Source organism: Bemisia tabaci, chromosome 1, assembly GCF_918797505.1.
Source record: "Bemisia tabaci chromosome 1, PGI_BMITA_v3".
NCBI classification, from domain to species: Eukaryota; Metazoa; Arthropoda; class Insecta; order Hemiptera; family Aleyrodidae; genus Bemisia; species Bemisia tabaci.
In genome coordinates this window covers 67,158,927-67,182,388 of record NC_092793.1, presented here as the reverse complement: position 1 = coordinate 67,182,388, position 23,462 = coordinate 67,158,927, and the positions used below count along the sequence as shown (strand labels likewise).

The 23,462-nt window shown below is 42.8% G+C and overlaps 1 protein-coding gene across 3 annotated transcripts in view; it reads left to right on the top strand.

The window, feature by feature from the left end:
• The window catches only part of Rab23 (RAS oncogene family member Rab23), a 93,653-nt gene that overhangs the window by 7,459 nt on the left and 62,732 nt on the right, over positions 1-23,462 (top strand). The window contains exon 1 of one of the 3 annotated variants that reach the window (XM_072305900.1): positions 908-1,256. The exons of 1 other annotated variant lie outside the window; for it this stretch is intronic. The gene's annotated coding sequence lies outside the window, so the exon portion shown is untranslated. Of the gene's footprint in view, positions 1-907; positions 1,257-23,462 lie in introns of those variants that run through there. One more of the 3 variants, XM_019047833.2, reaches the window with a different exon arrangement.

The window sequence follows — 23,462 nt, the reverse complement described above, 5'->3', positions numbered from 1 at the left end:
AGTATTTCCTCGTAGAAGGAAAATCAAGAAAATCTTTCAGAATTGCCGTTTAGTAATTTGCTATTTCAGAAATAAAGTATGACAGGAAGTCTGCAACGTCGCAATACCCAGATACGTGGTTTGGGAGTTTCGCCGTCAAAATGCTACCCGACGTCCGGTGAAATTCACCCTACAGTAAATCACCTTGTGTAAAAATCAATACTCCAAAATGCACCATGCTGATGGTAAAATCCACAACTCTTTTTTTACAGAGTACTTCTGCCTTGCTAAGGAAGGACGCCGGATGAACATTCGAGAGTTACCAAATTTCCTTCGATAAAATGTTCATTTTTGAGGAAAGTTATGAATATCTTTCCTTGAAATTTTCAGGAACTGTGGGTGAATTCGGGGACTAAATTATCTGAGAAATAGGCAGAAAAATATTCAAAAAATTTCCTGAAAATGAGTGATTTGCCAGAGGCAATTTGGCAACGCCTGAAGGTTCATACGGCGTTCTTCCTTACCACGGCAGACTTGCTGTCCTCCTCCTAGGCAACTCACCTGTCCTGCTCTGTCGCGCTCCTTCGGCTGCGCTCGCGGCACGATACCGTGACACCGTCGCGTCGCGCGTCGTGGTGTGTAGGAAGCCAGCATTTTGGCTCTCGTGCACTGCCAACAGGAGGAGGGGGGGGGGGGGGGGGGGGCTGGCTACCAGGAGGACCAGCGCGGGCGTGGACGCAGCCCGCCGCGGAGGCTCGAAATAATTCCGGACAATTCCAGAGAGACGCGGACGGCGACGACGAGGCTCCCTGGACTCGGGAGAGGGAGCCAGGTGAGCCTGGAAAAGGAGGAGGTGAAGAGACGGGGGTCGGGGGCCGGGGGGCCGGGAGCGAGACGAAGAACGGAGAGAATGCCCGGCAACTCTTGGCGAGCCGGAGTCGGGGACCGGCTCCGCTTTTGTGTTAGTAGCACCTGAGCCGCTGTCTTGCCCGAGCGTCCCGTGTTTTTTACCTCGCCCGCCCGCAATGTCAGTGCATATTTTCAACCGAGTTCGGTGAAGAGTGTTTTTCTTTTCCCCCGCTCCCGCGCGGATAAGTGATCGTAAGTTCCAGTGTGCTTCTCGCCTCACCCGTCGGTGAAATGGCATAAGTGGTGGTCCAGCAGTGTGTCATAGTGTGTTAGTGTGTCCTGATCTATGAGGAATGGTTCTTTCCGACGCGCTCTCACAATTGGATACTTCCTCAGGTGAGCCACAGTCACATACGTGCTAAGCTACGGTGAGTCTGAGTAGGCCAACACCCATCAGTGGAAATTCTACCCGTATCGTAAGAGTGTTCTCACGTAGAAATAATTCAGCCCCCACCAGTACCTACTTAAAATTTCCTCATTAGCTAGAAGTGCATCGCCTCATTTGGATGCGTTGATTGAGCGGTTGTAGAGTTATCAGATATCGTAGATTCAACGTAGGTATGTCCTGATATGGGCTGGATTTCCACTCACGCTTATGAATCAAACAAAAACTAGTAGAATTCTACCGGTATCAGCACATTCAATCCTCACATAATTAGAGATTCAACTGATATCAGTAGAGATTCGTCCGATATCAGCAGATTTCCATGCCTGCTCCTACTACTCGCCGTCGTCATTTTTGAATGGAGCGTCTTTGAGAGTTTTTATTTATTTATTTTTTTTTTTTTATTTTTATTTTTTTTTTTTAAGGATTAGCTGTTTATTCGTACTTCACAAAGGACGCTACATTTTGCGCATATCAGCCAACATTTCATGCAGACATCTGAATAATAACGATGAATACATAAAAAAAATGAATAACCGCACGCAGCTAACGAATGCACGTCGATAACTCTCCTCACTGCGTGCCTTTCATTCCGTCAAGTTCGCCTTCAACAACCGTGATGGCAATTTGAGCTGCTTGAGAGCACGAATAGTTGCTCGGAGTAGCTTTACCACTTTCGCTCCTGCCCGGCTAGGAACAAACGTTGATTACACACCCCACTGCGTGTCTTTCATTCTGTCGAGTGCGCCTTCAATAACCGTGATGGCAATGTGAGCGACCTGAGAGCATGAATAGTTGCGTGCAGTTCTGCCGTGATGGTCGGTAAACTTTCTGTCCTTCGTTTATGGGTAAAATGGGCATCCATTATCATTAATTGACTTTTACTTTCGTCATGCCCGACGCCTAGATTGTGGCTTACATCCATGTTGGATGTTTTCAAGTGTGGCCACCCCATTTAATTTCAACAGTTCAAATACATCTTCGTAATTGCACCTGTTGGCGTGCTTTCTCAAGCCACCTATTGTTGCGAAGCATACCATATCCGTAGCTTCTAAAAAACGTCTACCCTAAATGAATGATGAATTTTTCGGTTTACTTTACCCCGCTTGACGCTTTGCCTAGATGGTTATAAAGTTTTCATTTAAAACTATGTCCATCACCAAAGTAAGAATTCTCTCTTTCAGTTTCAATTCTCAGTTTCAGCTCCAAATTTTGGCGACTTCAAAATCGATTTTCTCCGTCATTTAGAGTAAAAAAAATTACTTAGAGCTCAACCCGCTCAGTGCTGTAAGAAGCTTAGTTGAAAAAACAAGAGCCATTGATCCATTTTTCAGGTATGGTGTGTAACATGCATCATGAACCTCGAGGCTGGATTTGTAAACCAACCCAAGACACAAATCTTAATATTGTAATGATAGATCATAAGATAATTATTATACTGCACGGGGGAATTTTCTGACCTACTTCAAAAATAAAAGGCGATAAAGCAACCGTTAAAAACTCTACAGCAACAACGAAAATCAAAATTGTTTCTCACAAAAATTGACGGAAAAATCACGAAGAACGCTCGGCAAAGTCTCAAATGGACACGTTTGAATCAAACGCGACTTTTTCTGCCCATCTGGCAACGACCCAGCAACAGACATGCAAGAATGGTATGAGCATGTGCAGAAAATGGCTAATAACAACTTCCCTGAAAAGGTTTTGGATTAGGTTCCACCAGGTATGCGTCGTATAGAGGGCTTCCAGTTGAAAGTTGGACGAATGACATTTAAAATGAAATGAAGGGATGCCAGTTTCAGGAGAATCTATGGAAATCGTATTTTATCGGAGATAATTTGACAACGTTGAACGTTCTAATGACGCGACGTTTTTCCATAGGAGGGCAGAAAAGGCCTGGAACCAAGCAGGTATGCTTCTCGTAAAATGACACGACGGAGACTTGATGCGAACCAAAGTTGTCCCACATCGGGCAAACATTTACCCAATTCCTTATTAATATGAACGCACGTTGTTCTACTGACACCGATCATTAAAATCATTGCTATGGTAAGAATTGAGGAAGAAATGGTGGGCGCGGGGTGGAGGGGGCGTGCCTGTGCGTAATTGGATGCAACACGGAAGAAATAGCTGCGGTCCTTTTCGAAGGGCAAGTGGGAAGTGGAAAGTAGGAGGGTCTGTGGGGAACCTAACCTAACCTGGCTCGTGCCCGTGCAAGGGAACCGGGAATCGAGAACCTACCACCGACTTTACACCTGTTCCAGCCCTCGGGCTCGGGTGTCCGTGTCATCGCTCTCCAAGCAGTCACGTGCGTTCACCTGCCTCCCAGACAGTCGCGAACCTCTCGCAGTTGTCGAACTGAGTTTCTGACCCTTTTAAATAAACTCTCAAGAATGATGCTTTGCACAGGGTAATGATTAAACTTTCCGAACACGTGAATTTTTAAAATTTCGGAGAAACGACGTCGAACATGTTAGAAACTTACATCACGGTGTCAACATAATGTAGTAGGTACATTAACATCAGTCGATTCAAACCTGAGACAATTATCGTCACCTACAGGCCGAAGTATCACAAGCGCCATGCTACGTTTAAAAATTTTCCGCGCCATTTTATTTTTTTACACCCTGGTAAAAATTGGCAGTAGAATCTGTGTTCCAAAATACCATAGACCTACAGCCGGCTGTAAGACTTCCAATAGCTTCCATAGCCGGCAACACGATTTCTTATAGCCTTTTATAGCCGATGGCGAATAAGCAACAGCCTGGCGATAACGTGTATGCTAAACGTTACTAATTACGGATGCTAGGACTTGGTGAGTTTTTGGACTACCGCTCTCTTTTTGGGCCGTAGTATCTTGATTTATTTTGCGAGGAAAGCTCCGTACTTTTGAAGGATGCCTGCCATTCCTAATATGTTGGAGCGCCTTCAATTTCGTATGATACTGTGCAATACCTCTGGTGTGAAATAGTTGCTTCAAGCGCCGTGGTACGCTGCGGCGCGGCGCGGCGGGCGGGCAGCCAGCGCGAAACGCGCATTGGCGCCTACAAACCTAACAGGGATACTTCACGCATTGCGCAATGCGTGAAGTATCTCTGTTAGGTTTGTAGGCGCCAGTGCGCCGCCGCTCCGCCTTGTATTAGGCTCTAATCTTTAATCTCGTGGAGTCAGCGTTTTTCAACTCATGACTTTGAAATGTTCGCACACTCTGCATGGATTATTTTCATTTTAATTGATGAAAAAAAATGTGTAGTAAAGGAAAATATAATGTGCGTTTTGTAAATATTAAGGTGATTCCGTACAAACTTATGGATTTACAAAGCACACGAATTTCTACATAATTTCTTATAGCCTTTTATAGCCGACGGCGAAAAAGCAACAGCCAGGCGATAAAGTGTAAAGCCCGGCGATAGGAACTATAGCCCGGCTGTATAATTTTTTATCGCTTCGTGTAGCCCGGCCGTATGTTTTCCACTTTCTACAGCCAGCCACGTGATTTTCTATCGCCTTCTTCAATCGGCTATAAGAACGCCTATGCTGTTTTGAAACGCAGCTCCTATCGCCAATTTTTACCAGGGCACAGAAATTGTTCAACGGAGCTGTCCGAAAATTTCACTGAATTTTCTTTGTGCTGCCGATAAAATTCAGTGATATTTTCAAACGGATTCAACTAACAATTTTTTTGTGAAAAAAGAAAATGGTGGTGGAAGCTTTTGAAAAGTTACATGGCGCTTGTGATATACTTTTGCCGGAAGATGACGATTTGTAATTTAGAGACCCATGCATCTCGCACGAAGCAATGTAATCAGGTGAGCAAAAGTTTTTGGAGGTCAAAGCTAATCTCCGCCTAATAATGATTAATGAGCAAATGTTTGAGCATATAAAGTCAACTAAAGTCTCTTAATGTACGGAATGTACATATGTTCCTCAAATTTACGGGCGAGCCCTTTCCTTTGAAACTTTTTGCAAAGTAGGTTAGATATGAAAAAAGTATCTATTTTAGTTGAATCTCATGGATTTCTTGATGTTTGTTTGCTTTCGATGAAAAGTCACTTTGAAACTTCTCTCTTTCTTTCCTGCGTGTTTTATCCGGAAAATTCGACCAAAAAAGCACAATGAACTACTGATTTGAAATCCAAGACAAATATGTGTTTCGTCGTTACAATTTTGCGTCAGGGTCGGTCTTTGTGTTTACATCACACCGGGAGTCTCCCCCTAAAAATTTTTGGTATTTTAACCTCATTTGGACGCATTTTGAGGCTTCTGCGACGAAGATTTTCCGTCAATTTCTGCCGAGAAATTACGTTGTTCTCTTACTTGTGAGCACAAAGTGTTTTCTGTAAGAGAATTTGCAGGTGTCTGAAGTTTGATGAATTTCGTGTTTAAGTGGAAACTACTGAGTGAACAGAACACGAGGATAGCCTTAGCTCACAAGTTTCCAACAAAGTGTTTGAAAAGTCCAAGGAAGTGAGGGATGGAAAAAAAAAATAAACCCAGACCGCGAGCGCCCTCCGCACTTTGTGATGCTTCCGAGGCGCCGCCCCCCCCCCCCCCCCCTGACAGGACAGGATCGTGTGCGGCCGCACGGCTCCCCCTACCCTAATAAAACGGCCCTGTTTTGCGTATAGCACAGTGGCCGTATTACAATTTTCCTACTTCAGCCGTTCTTATAGTCGTGTAAAGTGCCTAGCATTTTCTGTATACACCAATCAAAGTCCGTTTATATGAAGACCGAAGTCTACTCCAGTCTTATGGAGCACTGAACTAACTTCTTTATGTTTCATTCCGGGATCGTTTTTTCTGTATGCTAAATATTTCTTGATAGATTTGTAAGTTTCACTAATTAAAGGAGGAAGGAGCGAAATTGTGTCAAACCGAGAAGCGGGTTATGATAATCCGCGGCACTGCGTTGCGCATTATGTTACGTGCCCGAAAGTCTCGTATCCAGGATGATGTGGTAATTTAGAGCCAGTGCCCATGATATTTTTATAGTCCCACGCTCCGCCCACATGGAACCCCGGATTTACTAGCGTGAAAATGCACCTCATCGCGTACAAGAATTAAACATTGAAGAACCCCTATAATTACTACGAAAGTTCCTGTTTCGGACGTAAGTTATGCAGGAACCAAATCCATGTGCAAAGTTGGAAGGAGGCTTCGGATAGAGGTCAGTCAAGTGCAATTAGCCCGAGACTCAGCCCTCTGCCTCTTGCTTTGTTGCCGCCTTTTATTCGCTATTTCTCGCGCATTTTCCACCTCCATCATTGTTTTAGGTAGAGCTCTAGCAATTATTTAGAGAACGATTGTATAATCCTCGGATATTTTCTAGATTCTAGGACTTACATTTCAAAATTCCTCCTACGTCACATCTCGCTGTAGCTCCCAAGATTCGATTAAGAAGCTTTTTGAAATAACTTCAAAATTACGTCCCGAGTTAATGTGGGAGATTCATTGACGAAACAAATCGCACGAAGTATTCTCTCGGAATGTGCTTTCGTAGTTTCGAACTTTCAAAGTATCTCTGTGTTAAGCCTTTCTTTTGAAGTAAAATTTGCATAGGTACAAATGTCTTTAAAAAATAATACCTTTTGAGAGTTTCTTTAAAACATTTCTTTTTCGTTCAATTTGAAAATTAAAAACTTCCGGTAGGTAGTTCTCATCAGTGTATTGTAACTTTTCTTCTCTTAAATTTAACATCTCCTTCTCCTATGTACATAAAAGTTGCCGACAAAAAATTTCCCAAAACAAAAATTTCAACAGTTCTGTCAGGTGCTCACGAAAAGAAAAGAGTTAGGGATAATCCCTTAAAATTGTGGTACTACCTACCTACCTACCTCTTTTTTCTGTGATCGTCGTTCTAAAATGTATGATATTTTGTTTTGTTTATCAGTTGTAGGAACTTGGATACGACTCATACGACTAGACTCTTTTTCTCCGTGAGAATTTTTTCATTTCTAGGACCTGCGGGTTGATTATTGAAATTCATAGATAAAGCAATAGACAAAGAAGGCACATGGAGTATAGAGCGATTCTATTGGTTGAAATGGGTGATTCCTGAACTAAGGGAGAAAATGATGGACTAACTATAGGATCTGGGTTGCCGTCTAGTCCTTCACCTATCTCCTTTGTCCATTGACACCACTCGCTGTCACCAAAAGGATCCCTCCGTACCCATTATGTCCTTTTTGTTTGTATCTTTGTTTATCAATTTCAACAATCGGTTCGCAGAGAGGTTTACCTTGTGGTCGAGATATATGCTCATTTTTCTTTGCTGTAGACAACACTGCTGTGTTGCCCATTGACCCTGGTGGCGCAGCGTGGGGAATCGCGTGAGCTCAACCCCCAGAGCCTTCGCCTTCTTTGAGTAATCCACCCCCGAGCCCCGAGCCCCGACGCCCAACTGGCTGGGCTATAATATTCCATAGATCGGATCTCCTCTCAAACCTCAGTCCGTGCCTCCAATCTTGGTCATCGCCTCGTTTTGTCACATTTGGAATTAGAAACAAAATAGCATGGCTTGATCTCATTCATGTAATTGAGGGCTAATTAAGGACCCCACTACGAGATGCCCTCAATCCAACTCGCGTAGTTTTCGGCTTTCAAGGTCCTGAAATTGGACTTTGATAATGCGAAGCTCGCTTGGAGACTTTTACTCAAAAAATAATTTGACTAAAATTCACTCCGTCATTATTCATACAGGCAAAGAAGTTTGGCTAGATGGGAGGAAGGCTAGGGATGTACGTACATCGACGGCGATCAAAAATATTATGAAAATTGCCCCGCCCCCCTTCACCACAATTTTAGCGCAGAATTTACCCATGGTCTTCAAAATGTCAAAATCTTAAGGTAAGAGGGGGGGGGGGGGTTCAGGGTATTCAAGTATGGACCACATTTTTCATCCAAACAGATCAAAGAACCCACGAAATCTTCCTTTAACTTGAAATTTATTTTTGAGGCCATGGATGAATTCAACGCTGGAAACTATAGGGCAGTTTCGAGGTCCCTTTTGGACTGACAGCTCCATATTTTGACATGTGCGTACTCTCCCCATGTAGACACCCTAGATACTCTCATTCAGGTTTCATGCATTGCAGTTATTATGATTCCCAATATAATAATTTTTCATCGGGAGAAACACGGCAACATTTGGATGCTCACACTACTCAGCGCCGCAGAGCGGGCTGCTCCTGGATGGACGATTCGACGCATGACGCAATAATTAAAATCGCGGTCATGGGCTCATGGCGGCCTGATCGGAAACGATAATTGTTATTAAAAGCAGGGGCTCCGTTTTTCTCGGCCAGCGCGGCAAAGCGGGTCGTCCGTATTTTATCGCGATTCATTTGATTTTCTAGGGGCCAATTCCGCGTCCACCGCCACGCCGCGCCGCCGCAGCCGTGAAGTCGTTTCCCTTACGAAAGAACGTAACTATATTTCAAGGTTGCCAAATCACCGCTCGAAACTTGCATTTTACCGGGAGAATCTTGGACAATTCCAACTGAAAAATTCCCCGATTTTTCCTCTGACCTCATACAAAAATCAGAAAAAATTAGGACAGAAATTGCATGAGGACATTTTTGTAAAATATTAAATTGTTTGAGTCAATTTTGCAACCTTGGAATGGAGTTACGTTCCTTCGTCTGGGAAACGACGTCATGAGTCGATGCAAAAATACTCGCTTCGTCGGCATCATGTTTTTTACCTCTCCCATCTTTTTTTTCTATTTGTCCTGTTCTATTTTCCTTCTTTCTCGTTATTCTGTTTACCACCCCCGCCCACCGCATTAAACATAAATTAAAATAAGGAAGTACTCCACACGAATATACACCGCTGTAATTTCCACTCGCTCATGTATTGTTATCAAGGCTCCGAATTTGTAAATACACAGAGCCACTGTTAATTTTTATCAGTGCGGTATAAATTGCCTGAGGGTTGAAAGCACTTCTTAAAAATAAACGTATCTTCCCTTACCAGGCACTATCTCTCTCTGTTTATGCACCCCAACTCTTTTTTTTTAACTTAACTGCGGTTTGTTCATGCTGACTCATGCTCAAGCGAACACTTCCCCATAATGACCAGGGTGATGACTCCACGATGAACGTGTTATTTACTCAAAATTTGAGAACATGGTAAATTCAATGAGCTGACCAGCCCAATTTCCGCCAGCAATCCTTACCAGAAGTATGGTAAATCCTATCATGAGTATACTTGATTTTTGATACAGTGAGACTGTACTGTAAAGGCAAGGATAAACAAAATTCTGTTATCATTTACCATACTTTCGGTAGATGCGGTTCAAGTTACAGTATATTTTCTACTGTAGATTCTGTTGTTGATTACCATACTCACATCACTGCACCTCAAATCATACTTTTTTCAGTGAATTTCTAAGTTAATGATGCACTATTACGCTCACCAGCACACCTTATAATTTGTCCCGAGCTTCTTTCTCCAAACTTCTTCTAACCTTCACAAATTATGAAAAAGCCCAAACAATAGAGTTGAACTAAGGGATATGATTATTTTTCGGACCACGCATATTCTCTCCCACACTGCGTTTCTCAATTGCACGCTGGCAAGATGAAAAACAGATTAGAAATTATTTTGTACACGATTCCCAACCACACAATGAGGAGAGTACTATCCGGACTATTTTTGGTTCCGACCTGCATTGTTGGTGCAAGAAAGTTTTTTGACATATTATTTACCTCTCGTAATAACAGGTGACATAAAGTACCTCTCAACGATAGTTTCACTTTTCGAAGCCATATTTTCGTATAAGGCGGAAGAGGCTTTACAAGACGTCGTCGCGTTCGCCAATTTACCCTTTGCACAGAAAGAAAGAAGAAAAAAAGGCTGATCAATGTTGTTGTTCTTGTTTGTTTGTTTGTTTGTTTGTTTGTTTTTTTTTTTTTTTTTTTTTTTTTTTTTTTTTTTTTTTTAATTCAACAACATGCCTCATTCCCTCTAAATTCAACGAACTATAACTTTTGTCATCGATGACGAAATACTGAATTATATTTAATTTAAAAAAGAAAAGAGAAAAGTGCCCTTGAATACTTGAACTTAAAATAAAATAAATTTGTCTTTAAATCATGAAAAATGTTTACGAAATTTACGTGTTGGTTGATCCCTATATCATTAAAACAGTGAATTATTTTTTCCAATTTAAAAAAAACAAGAAGAAAAAATCCAACATGAGTATGTTGGAAAAGCGTGCCGAATAACTGAAATGTTGGACAAATACCTCTTATTTTCACGTCTTTGCTTTTTGCATCAATTGGTACTTTTTGCTAAATTTGGGAGAAAATATTGATTCATGAACGTTGAATGTAAATTAATTATAAAGATTCCGTCCAATTATCTTGATTTTAAGCTGATATGCGGCATTTGCGCACGACCGTGATTTGGGCGAACTGCCGTGCATCGAAATCGCGTTCAGTTAATCTCTTTGGATTTCGAACTGTAACTTCTCTCCTATTCGGCCGATTTGTACAAATGAGGTCTCTTTTTATTTGTACTTCAACGGAAAGTAAAGAAAAACTCGCTAAATAGACGGAAAACAATTTTTGAGAAAATTTGGTGGATCCTGGCATTACGGTGAATGGTTAATCGGTTAATCGCCTCGCCGTCTTTTATTGCCTTGCTCGAAACCGGACACCCAAAGCTATATCGCGAGATAACTGTAGTGGTTTAAGTGGATTTCGGCAGGGGCCATGGTTAGTACATAGTATAATGAGTCACGAGGCTCATCACAGATTGCACTTACAGTGCAAGACGCTCATTGGCTATAGAGTTTTGGCGGGAAAGAAGGTTCTAGAGTTGAGTCTTCCGAGCGTAAGAAAGCTCCTATGAGGTTTCTGTCAAATTGAATAATACGGTTTTGACAGAAAAATGTTCTCAAGGGTTTCCAATTAGCAGTTCATTAGATTTTTTGGTAAAAGACCATCAGGGCTTGACAGTGTAATGGTTCAAAGACAAAGAAACGGGTGCGAGGAAAAAAGTATTTGGACGACCCGTTGAATAGCATTGGTTGATCTGTGTGCTGTACTATGGTACATCCGAGTGATTTCAAAAAGGGAGCCCTACTGGCACGCTTAAAAAAAATCAACGAAAAATGAAGCTCGAGCTCTTACGGATAGCTCATAGTTGCGAACTATCGTTTTTGGCTCATTCTATAGGTAAGGAGCGTATGTTGAATTTGTTTGCCAATGTAGATACGTGATTTTATGTATGAAGCAGGAATGGACTGCATTTTGCAAAGAGGAACCAAGAGCATTTCCAATGTCGCCAAGATTGTGCAACTTTTACCTTGCAATTATAAACTGATCCGGTAAACAAGTTTTATCTTTACTCCCAATGAACTATGGATTCAAGACGAAAATTACATTTGTAAATTTAATTTTTTACACGATTTCAGTAATGACTTGCAAAGAGTGAAAGTTACACAATCCAAGCAACATTGGAATGCTCTTGGTTCCCTTTTGCAAAATGCAAACCAAATAGTAGTTCCTTATTGCAAAATATAGTCCAATTAAACATTCAATACGGAGAGGAACTTTGGTGCCGCTGATTGCTCGTACTGGTGAGCAGTATTGCGGAATGATGAAATGGTAGTCTTGCATGGAAAATGACTGCTGCACCTATTATCAGAGCATGTAATAAAGTGATGCGTCTCACGCATTTGCCGCGATGATGATGATAGCGTACCAGGCTTCCTTCAGCGTGGACCGTTAGAGTGTGTTCCGTCGTCGCGTCAGTTTGAATTGATCAAGTAACCCGGTTGTCAGCACTATTTATTCCCGATGATCCTTAACGAGAAATAAATACGGGATCAGAAAAAGAGAACCGAGCGATCCAAAGGGGATTGAATTGAGAGAGAGAAGTATCTCACACTTGCGTGTGCTACTGATTGAATAAATTTTCAAAATTCCATATTCCCTCAAGTCCTTCTTACTACAAACAAGTCGCTCTTATAGCGCGTCTGTGCGCTCTGCGACACCCAACCGCCACTGATATCGATCCTGCTAGAGCTCCTCCGGCAGATTGCATCTCCTCATTTCCTGCCTTATTCCCTCAATCCACGATTTGGCAGGGCGTCCTCTACCTTTCTGCCAAGGGGCAGTCCCTCAACGCTTCCCTGCGTTTCCCTCAAGTCCTTCATAACCTTACGAAAGAAACCAAAAGCTACATTCTGATTCAAAATTTTGCTTGTATATTCTGTACAAGTGCACGGAAAAAAGTTTTTCTTGAGATATTATTTTGACCTAAAGTATCGTTTTTTGTTGACAATTTTTTTCCCTAGGTGAATCCGTGCGGATTTAACTTAAAGTCAGTTTTTTTTTAGTGAAAGGAACGTTGCTCTGTTATTGTTCTTTCAACTTAAACTTAACGATGAAGCAAAATGACGCTGTTTTAAGTCATAAAAACTGACGTCAAGTTAATTCCGCACGGATTTAACTACAATAACCAAATTTTGTCGACAAGGAGCGACACTTAAGGTCAAAATTTTTTCAGTGTGGTGCAAAGCTTACAAAAATTTTAAGGCTTTTTGTTGCTTCGATCTCTGTCAAAAATAAATAAACCAACGAATCAAACATTGGAAGAAATCAGGCAAACGTGAAATGTAGTCAGGCTGATTCTAGTTGAGTCCGTTCATGTAGGTAATCAACCGAAAGCATCCCATAAGAGGCCAAGGAGGCCAGTTGATCGTCAAAATGACGAGATGAGAGGAAAATGGAGGGAATATCTAAGGAAGAGGATAAGATCGTGGAGGGAATAAGGGATTAGATGGACAAACGGAGGTGTGAATAGGAACTGAGTTACGTGGTGGGTGGGGGGCTGCGGTCCACCATCAGGTGAACAGACCTCAAGCTTGAGCCATTGTTATTAAAGCTGATAGGAAGGGGGAGATAATGCCCACTAATAATAACCCCGCGCTGCTTCTTCAATGGAATCAGTGGCGTGGCTTGCTTTGCGATATATCGATTTACCTGCCATTTAAACCCATGGGAAAGGATCGCCAAACAGGGTGCTTGCAACGAACACCATGGTAATCGATTCTTTACCATAGCTTTGAATGGGGGAAATATCGAAAATCGATCATTCATGCCTCGCCACTTAATGGAATTCATGCGCAGTCAAACCACCAAGCTACGCCACCGCGCCTCAAGCCCAAACCAAGGTTTTGTTGCTAAGCGGAATTCTTGAAAATCACTGAACATGGTGAGAAATTAAGCACCAAAACACGGTTTTGGGGTTATAGAAGTTCACAAGGATATATTGTTGCTCCTTAGGCGCAAGGGTGTATCTTTACTTCCGCATGAGTTCCAGAAAGCATGGATTCGCATTTGTAAAGACTCACGTGGAAATTGAGGTCAGCCCTTACTTAAGAAAAGTGACGATATAAGTTAATAAGACCTCATTTCCTGTCATTTTGCATCATCTGCATGCACTTCTCGCCGTTTTTTGGTCGATCATAAGTGAATTCTCCAGTGACCATTCTCCTCCTATGATGGCACTCTCTTTTCAATGTTTCTGAAAAGCGGTATTTGGGATGACAAATTTAATGGAAATCGTCCTGAAAATATTTCAAGGGAACCGTGACCTAGACCTCTAATATTTGTGGCAGGGCAGGGCTGGACGGATATTACGGAGCCATTCGTAACGCATGTGCCCGAGTAAGGCGTTGTCGAGAATGAGCTCAGAAATTGGGCCAGGTAATAGCTGCACTGCCAGTGGAGTGAACGCGACAACATTCAGTACATAAAGGGCGCTGCTTCGGACCGATACATTCATGTTATAATCACAGAATATGAGGAAATGTGGAGGCACGGGCGCGGGTGCCACATGAGCAAGAAATCTATTTATGTAGACTTAGGTAGGAATTTTCAGAGATTTGTCGGCGATGGTGGCAACAAGGTAATAGACATAGCGCAGCGTGAGACATGAATACAAGAAGACCTCTCGACGGTTCTCGGTTCTCGTCTTGGACGCAAGATGAAAGTTAAGCATCGTTTTAGAGTTCTATCGAGCATTGCAGGACCCGGAGAGGGTGCTCCCATGCGGGTATGGGTCCAAGGCTTGGCTCCTTCAATGACGTATAGGGGATTTCGATTTCACTAAGCAAAGGAAAAAAAAAACGCTACATATTTTTCAAGATTAAAATTGCATTCCAACCTATGTATTAAAACGAGCAGCCGAAAATTGCTGCTGAGACGACTGGATTTTTTTAAAATTTTTCTAGGAAAGCTCCTCCGACCCTCCTTTTCGAGCTGAAGATGTCTCCCAGACTCCACAATACTCCACATGATGAGATGCTCTCCTTTACCTCCTAGACTGCCTTTGATGAGGTGCCCCTCTGGCTACCCTCCACAAACAATTATAGTTCTTTTCATGTATGCGAGCGTTTATAAGAAGTTGATCAATGGCCATAGGTGGATCCAGACACTTCAAACGGGAAGGGGGGGGGGGCGGCTACGTCCCTGCCTCCGCCCATGTCAATGGCTCACAACAAAAAATGTAAATACGGAAGCAGGGTGACTAGCTCTTGGAAAGTCATTGAAAACTTGGAAAAGTTTGGACATTTTGCGCGACTCTGAAAAATTAGGGAAAAGAAAAGGAATTTCAACGTAGAACCCTGGAATTCTATCATCCGATCGAAAATTTTTCCACCGCTCTCACACGTTTTATCGAGAAAAATTGGAATTTCCGCTCCAAGTTCTCAAGTTACAGATAATTTCAATTTCAAGAGACTTCGCGCTGAAATTTCCGCGTATTGAAGATTTTGATGATGAATTATGCCCAAAAAACGTCATAAACTCATGGGGATATCAACGAATTTTATGTCCAAAGAAATCCAACAATTCCAGGGTATTGTGAAATTTAAATCTTGTTACCCTGCGCAAGAATGCAGAAAATTACACCTAATGTTGTCTTGCCTAATATAAAATGAAAAAGGCCCTTTTTATGTTATTGAAAATAAAATTCTTGGTTTTTGAATCATCCGAAAAATTTTTCCTAGTCCTTTGAACAACTATCAACACTTTTCCGAGGAGCTTATCCGCTCGGCGCTGCTGAGCCAATTTCATCACAACTCAATTTTTGCACCTATCTTACTCTTTTCAAGAACAACGCCGCTGATCGGGATGCATGGTTCGGAAATTTTCACCGTCTATGTTCGTAATCGGACGGGCATGCCTAATTAGTTGTCTAGCTGATGAACATTGAAGTGCCACTCAAAGTCAGCTTTCGAAGACTCCCACATTAAGCCGATTCCTCAGCTCTGCTTTCAAGGCGTTTAAAAGACCTCTCCAGAAGCGTAAACCCGCTTAACGCATGACGTCTCAACCATACCATCGAGGCCACCTCTGGCTGGTCCGTACGCGTCCAAGACTTTGCATTAACCCAATCCCTCGCCTTCCCCCACTGCAGTAACACTTATACACAGATTAGTTTTTCACTCTGCAAGCGGCGCAGAGTGGAGCGGGCCAATGGCAGAGGTCGGACATGGTATGGGAACTTTAAAGCTTTCGTCTTTCTTATTACGGAACAGAGAAATTTATATGTAAATCCACTTTTTTCTCTCGTAAAATTTCCTTCAAGGAGCTCCCCTTAAACTTTAAAATGTGTCGAAATAAATATCTAAATTTGCAGTTTTAATAAGATACGTCATGTCCGACCGCCCCCGAATGCTCTTTCCACTGTGCGGTGCGGCGCGGCGGTCGAAAAGGTCTCCGAGTGAAAGTGCATGGCGGGACGCAGACAAGAGGACCAGGAGAATGACCCTGAAGGGATTAAAGCGCTCCAGATGACTCGAGTCGCGGTAACTGTGAAAGTGCCCTTAGCCTTGGAGCAAACCAGATTGAAACGGCAGCCCCACTCGCAACTGCTCACTATGCAAAAGGCAATGCTCCGTATAGTATGGTCGAGTCCGCTGTGTCCAGACTTCGTAGCAAAGTTGCCAGACTCCCCTTCAGTAGAAAAAAAATAATAAATAAATAAACTGAAAGTCACTTATGACTTATGTTTCTATGACCAAATCGATGTATTAGGAGTTAGACGGGGGGTATCTTACGTCCTTTCCTCACAAATATGATCATGTCATTTTGAGAAACATTCCAAGTCCAAAATATTGCTAGAGAATGTTCTGAAGTTCACCTTTGGAAAAGCAATGAAAAATTCATCGGTAACACCCGATTATTGAAGATCGACCGATTCTCATCTCCGATGGCATTTCAATTTTTTTTCTAAACAACTCCGCTGTATAGAACTACGTCTGTAGTCACACGTCAGAAAAACAAAGAGGTGCTCATGGGCATTTCATTCTTTTTTACCGATTTTCATAATATTTTTATATTTGTGCGTAGTTTATTCTGCAATGATACTTTTTTCGGCTCATTCTGCAAAGGAAAGTTATCAGTTTCCATACACGGATAGGTGCTTTTTTTTTAATTAACTTACAAAGTAGTAGCCAATTGCACTGTGTTGTCCCTTAATTTTCCTTTGTATGTTGCTGCTTTTGACCGCATCTACACTACGGAACGTTGCGCTTATTCTCACTAGTTCGCCTTCAATGAGCTGGTATGCAATTTTAGCGGCCTATGAGCAGTAATATATTTAGCTGCTAGCAGCAGTTCGTCAAATTCATCAGTTTCAGTTCCAGTCCAGTGGCACATTAGGCAGGGTCAATGAGCGACGAATTAAGTTTGTATCTTAAGACTCGACGCGAATTTCGAGATAAATGATCGTTTCAGGTCTAGAAAAATTCTATATGGTGAATTTTTTACAATGGATTCTTTCCTATATTTCTTTTGTTCTAAAACTAGCGAAATAATCCAAATTGCAACCCGAGTAAGAATGTTTGACTATGTGCTGAAGCATTTGACAAAATGGGATTTGGCTATGTGTCTATGACAAATCCACTTTATCAGAGAAATTTGGCAAGGTTCGGATATTCTTACGGCGTTGTTGTTTCTGTGTACGGCAGTACAAGCGGCAGCGTGCGCCTGGAAGTGATGAGCAGTTTGACTGGGGGCCGAGTATCCCAGACTCGGGCTCTACCCTTGCCTGCCTACACCGCGCTCCGTTACATCGGGTCTAGTGCCTTGGGTCCAATGCTCGCATGCCGATGCCCAGATGCAAAAACCGCCCATTCGCCTCGCGGTTTTCCGCTATGATAGGTTTTTCTTATCTTGGAGGGCAAAGATCCTGCGTGGCGCGCCGCGATAGCCCGCAGCCCGCAACAGCGCATGCGTGCGTGCGGTCGTGGTCGGCGACTTGGCCGCAGCCGCGCGCAGCGCGGCGCGGCAGTAGTAGGGCAGCGTGAAAAAGTGTGTCAGTTTATTAAACGCCTCATCTCCCTTTTTATACTTGTGTCTCCGCGTGTGCCGCTGTCCGCTGTCCGGACCATGCCGCCATAAACCTTATCTCACCGAAAATTACGATTATAGCTCAATCAGGTTTACTTAACGTGCCTTGCGTTGGCCTTTTGTTTGTACTTTCCTGTCTTTATGGCCCTTTTATAAGAGACAACTTTCGCCGGTCCCCTGCGGATTTATCGAGAGTTTGCCACGATCGTGGGACTTTTGAATGGTGCTGCAAAATTAACTTTGGATTCGGACGTTACTTTTGATGATCTTCCACTTTCTTTTATTTTTTTTCTTTTGTTGTTTGCTTACTTCCTCATCGCTATCGCTCACATTGATCCCGTTCGGTTTCTCTGTGTCCTTCCCTCGAAAGCCCCCCGGGCTCTGATGACGGATCTTAAGAATCTTATTATTTTCGCAACTTCAGTCAAGCGCTGTAATTTTTAACCAATATTTTGGACGAAAACCACGTAAGATGTCGAAGAACAAGATAAAAGGAAAAGTTTGTAAAAAAAATTAATGCAAAAATGAGAAATAACATTTGGGAGCAAAAATGATGTTTAAAATAAGGGAAAAACATTATATATGAGAAATACTATCATAGTGTAATTTTACCGTTGACAAACTTACAGGTTTTTACAGGGGTTCAGGCTTTCATTGCAATTGAGAGTGGGAATAATCTTGAGCGTAGGTCCATGTGTTCTCTCTTAAGCCGCTCGTCCCACCCATCTCCTCCCTTTTCTCCCATTTCATAATTTATCGCCCCAATTTGAGCTAAGATACAGAAGCGCCTTTTTGAGTCTATAAAACATCCTTTCTTTACCCATTGAAAAATCAAATAATCTTTTCGAATACTTCAATCAAATCATACATAATGCCGTTTCTCCGATTATGTTAAATTGTTTGAAAGCGTAATAGTTAGTTTATTGCATTGAGAATTGAGAATGAGCTCGTAAATATATTCAGTTCACGTCAAAAGCTGGAAATGAATGAACTTTTACTATTCAGGAGTTTTGACGAATATTTTACTTGAATTTTCGTAGGTCTCAAGATTTAACTTTTTAACCAAGTATTTAACTGGCACGAATGCTTGGCAACACTCTCTTGTGTGAAAGATGTTTTACTTACGTTTAACATTCTCATTTGAGGAGATTGACTTTACAAAATGACTGATCGCTGTGAATTAGCTGAACAGTTGATACGTCGATTCCTGATAAAGTTAATATATAATATACCATACGCCTTCTGAAAAGCTTTGATTGCTGTGAAGTTGAAGTTATTAGGTACCTATTACACCTACATGAAGAGCTGTGATAACGGCGGCGGTCACGCTGCATGTGAGGTCTGTTAACTTTTAACGTTTGACTGGACTCAAAGCCGCAGACTTGGTTTACATTTCCGGATGAGCTGGTTCGCTTGCTCGCAACAGTCATCCACAGGTTTTATGGCTTAGCCATCAACATCGCTATTCCCATCGCCATCAGTGGTTATGCTTCATATCTCGCGTATTTAAATAATAGTGTTTTGCAAACGTCAGAGCACATATATTGTTTACTTGGTCTTTTCAAACTTCACTAGGTCAGAAAACTCGTGTGCCAGCATGTCAGCCCTAAAATTTGAAGCAAAATCGTGTTTTTCTTTTATTTCCGAGTCAGGCATTGCGTACATTTTTACCACGTGATACAACAAACATTACAAAAGTTTTATTCTAAATGTGCCTCTGAGAATTCGATCCATCGATTATTTAATTATGTAGTATTCGTACTGGTCCTTTCAAACAGGCAAGCTGTATCAAAACGGATTAGAAAATATCCCCGTTCGCGTTCCCTCACTGTGTGCATGACCTTCGAGACACCCTCGAAAAATTAGGGATTTAAATGATCTTGAAAATTTTATCTAGCTTTAAGAGTTACTTTAATTTTATCATTTAACGACGCAAACGATAATTTACAACAAGTTATTTTGTATACTATGAATGACATTTAAAATGCTGTACCTATATTCTTTTTTGTGACACTGAACACTGATAGCACATATTTTCGTATTTAGCTCTTCTCTATTAGATACAAACTAACGCATACGAGAAGTCACTTATTTGGACGCATTTCTGTTAAACGGAACTAAGCGCCAAATTGAGTTCCTTTTGAGATTTTTAGAATCCCGGATAGCGCGTTCTGTCAAACGGAACTATATAAGCGCTATGGAAACGCATTTCGAGTACAGGACGGAACGAGCATCGCGTTCCGCAACACCCGTCAATCCAAGCCCCCCCTCTCTCTTCCTCCCCCCATGGCGCTTAGTTCCGTTTGATAGAAATACGTCCATTTTTTATGCGAGTGGATATGAGCAGTGCGACGTTGCTAAACAAGGGGATGTGTACCGTCAAAAATTTCTTATGGGGTGGGGGAGGTCTAAGAGAGGAAAAAATTCCTCAAAATCATGAGAAATGACGTTTTTTTGGAGAACTCTCCTCGTCGTGGAGGGGGAGGGTAAACCCTCCGAACCCCCCCCCCCCCCTATCACAGTCCGGGTTGGGAGAGGGGCACTGGGGCAGTCCTGGCTCCGTTACTGGATATGACTATTCGCGTCGAATGGGGCTCGGTGACGCGCATATCTTCGGAGACTTCAACGCGCGGTAAGAAAAAATAGCTCTTTTTTCCTCTTTAGAATCGAACATTGCCACTCATTGCTGGCTTTGATTCATTCGTAAAAACATGCTGTGCGCATATTTAGGAGGAGCTCTAGGAAGTCTTGTGGATGAGACAGGAGTAAACCAAACAATTCGGACCCATTTGCCCAGGCGTCAGCGCTTGTTTTGTCATGACAATGGAGAATTTGCACGCTTATTTTGTACTGCTTCATCTGAAAGTGCTTAAAGAGCTGATTTTACAGTATTCTTTATAATTTTTTTCTGATATGAGAAATAGTATAAAAATAGATTTAAAAGTGAGACAATGCGCCGCCTAGTAACGTCATTTTCCCATTTAAACACATGTATGATAGCAGATTAGGTTATTTTGTCGTATTTCCTTCAATAATTTCTCGATTAATGAACCAAGGGTATCCTCGTGTTCAGTTCACTTGTTGGCATCCACTTTGATACGGAATTTATCAAATTTCAGGCACCTGCAAATTCTCCAGTCGTGGTCATTCTGCTTGAGAAATGGGTAAGCGACCATCCGAATGTGCCTCATCAGACTTGCAGGCACACAATTTTCAGGCACGAGTTAAAGACGGCTTGCACAACGACACGTCTTACGGGAGGTTGCGGAAGAATTCGACCCTGTTTGATGCGTGTCTGAGCACCTTGGGGAAGAATATTGCTCCATTCGCACAATGAAGAGAGTCTGTTCCAGTGGCACACTCAGAACGCAGCAGCGCACTAATAAGATCTTAACCCAATCTCACGCGATATCACGCGACTGACGAAATAACATTAGGGGTCGAAACGTAAAGCGACAACAATGGTAAAGCAGGATGCACTGCTTGAATTAACACCAGTTGAGGAATGTTTTGACTCATTTTAATCCTGATCTGGGTAACATTTTACAACCCGCGGCGTGTCAATATATCAGGCAGTTGTTATTGGACTTAGGCGTAGGCGAACTTTGAAATATAGTGATAATTAAAAACGCGTGCCCTACCGCTCCGAGATAACTCAATTAATTCTTAGATTTTACCAAAATTCAATGTTCTTTACAAGCAACGCAGCCACAGAGAGGAGTTGCATGATGCTGAAATTTGTTTTGGTACTAGATATCCATTACTAGAGTGCCTATATAAGGAGGGTTCGTACACGTCGAAATGTGGAGTCTTAGCGCCTAGAAGGGCAACCAACCCTTTGACACAAAAAATGTCACTGCCAATCTTCAGATTCGGAATCGTCCAGAATCAATGAACGCCAAGAGATTTGATGCTAGAAGAAGATCAAGTAAGACTTACGCAAGATTTGCCATGTTCTAATGTTTTTATTCACAGATTTCATTGCGCAAGAGCTCCGCGGACGAACAAAATTCACATAAAGTCTAGGCGGATGAGCTTGTATATACAGCGCAGCACCGCTTGATTGTTATAGGGGTGCATTAACGCACGATTCGGTCATTTGAATACACCTAAATATCGTTAAGTGTTCAGTTTGACGGGTCTTATGTTGACCGATGCCAGATAAAAGACGCTACTTACCGCTCTTTTGTAATTAGCACATCTCTTGTTTCGCTTTGAGATGAGGTGGGAAAAAAAGTTCGCCTCGCGTGGCAGCTCGTAATATTCTGACACCTTCGGTTATATTATCTCTCTCCGTTGTCAGTTTTTCGTCGAATTAGAGAGAATGGCATCAGTCTTAATTCTTCCTCCTATGAATTGATAATTCCTGGATTTTAGGAGATTTCTTCAGATTGCCCGAAAGTCATATTACGCTACAATACGTCAGGTTCTTGAATAATGTACACACAATTAAACGATAAGAAACACTTTAAAATACCTCCGAATGAACGTCCCGATAGTGAATGTTGTAAATCGTTTTGCCTTTCGATTTGCGATATCATTCGGGACGTGGGGGGGGGGGGGGGGCTGGCTGGCTCCCATCGAAAATCTACCCCCCCCCCCCACTGATGAGTGGAGGGCCATGGAAAATCCCCTTGCACGGAGAGGGATCTAGGGGCCTCCTTCGGAAACTTTTGGATATTGGCTCAATTTTACATGTAGTTTAAGGCCGCAAATTTTGTGCCACATTTTATCGCATTCTAGATTGGGTTCTCTCATGGAACTAGAGATGCAAATGAAAGATAAGTTATAGTGGACAACCTTTTTACAGCTCTTACTACAATAAAGGAAACAAATTATCTCGTGGCGGGGCTTCTGGGCCGATTCCATCTCAGCAACGCCCCCGGGGGGGGGGGGGGGGGGGGTGAGCAAAAACTTCTCGACCACGCAACCGGGCGGGTAACGATTGGTCATATGTGGAAATGGGAAGGCCCCAAAAACGGTGTTTTGAGGTGGGAAATGTGGCAAAATAGCTTCTTTGATTGCAAACTGCGGTGAAACTCACGTGTTTATCACAAAATCGCGTTAAAAATCACTTGCACGTTTTGCAAAATCTTGATAAAAATCACGTGTTTTTTGCAAAATTGCAACAATTTATACGTGCAGAGCTTTGTAAGAAAGTCATTCCTTTGAAATTTTTGTTCGGAAAAAAGGTTTTTAAAATGGGAGGGCAAAAATCATTCTGCATTCCTGCCCTAAATCCGGCACTGACCTTACGCGAGCATGCGTACTTTTCGTGCCTCTCGCAACAGGCCTATCTCAGGCCGTCTAGTCATCTATTCGCCTTCGGAGAGAATCTACTTATCTGTGGGTGGGGTTTGCACATGCATCGGTGGATGTTCACCATTCACTAGATCATCGCGCGAAGACGTCGTTATCGTCGTCAGCGACGCACATATACTTTCGAGGAGGCGCTCAGAAGAACCCCCCGAGCGGTATACTCGATCAGGGGGTGAGAGCCAACGTCGCGCCGCTTCATAACGGCTTTTCAGTCGAGGAGAGAAAGTGACGACGGGGAGATATGTGGGCGGTGGGTCCCGGGCGGTCCGCGGCGCGCGGCGCGGCGCTAGCCGGGAACTGAAAAGCGACACGGGATCTTGAAACCCAAGGCGGAGATGAGCTCCTCCCGCCTTGCGGGCGGAGGTGGGTGGCGGTCCGTCCTGCCGTTTCCCATAACGAGCGCGACTCGGCATCCGACTCAGAGGTCATAGCCACGAAGCCGCGCCGCCCCTCGCGCCCCCGGTTCCGAAGCGTGCGAACGGCCAGCGGTCTCGTCGATG